Source organism: Belonocnema kinseyi, chromosome 4, assembly GCF_010883055.1.
Source record: "Belonocnema kinseyi isolate 2016_QV_RU_SX_M_011 chromosome 4, B_treatae_v1, whole genome shotgun sequence".
Taxonomy (NCBI): domain Eukaryota; kingdom Metazoa; phylum Arthropoda; class Insecta; order Hymenoptera; family Cynipidae; genus Belonocnema; species Belonocnema kinseyi.
Window position 1 is genome coordinate 134,328,093 of NC_046660.1, and position 751 is coordinate 134,328,843.

Genomic DNA, 751 nt, shown 5'->3' on the forward strand with positions numbered 1-751 from the left:
AATACGACTTTTGTACCAAAGGCGAATTTTCAATACAAAATAATAAATTTTCTATCGAAAAAGATAAATACTGAACAAAGAAGCGGCATTTTTGACCAAAAATATAATAGAATTTCTAATAACAAAGAATTCACTTTCAACAAAAAAAAAAGGTTTGTACCAAAAGACGAATTTACAATCCAGAATAACACATTTTCTATCTAAAAAGGCAAATGTTGAACAAAGAGGCTGCATTTATAACCAAAAATATAATAGAATTTTTAGTAACAAAAAATTCACTTTTAACCAAAAAAAAGACGACTCTTGTACCAAAAGATGAATTTTCAATCCAAAATAATAAATTTTCTATATAAAAAGATAAATGTTGAACAAAGGAGCTACATTGTGGACCAAAAAAGATTGATATTCAACCAGAAATATAATAGAATGTTTAATAACAAAGAATTTACTTTCAACTAAAAAAATACGACTTTTGTAACAAAAGAAAAACTTTCAATACAAAATAATAAATTTACTATCGAAAAGGAATATAAAAATATAATAGAAAAATATAAAGAAGTATAATAAATATAAATATATTAGAAAATAAATATAAATATAATAGAATTTTTAATAACAAAGAATTCACTTTCAACCATAAAAAGACGACTTTTGTACAAAAACACGAATTTTCGATCAACATTATAAATGTTCTATCGAAAAAGACAAATGGTGAACAAAGAAGCTGCATTTTCGATGAAAATAGATTGAT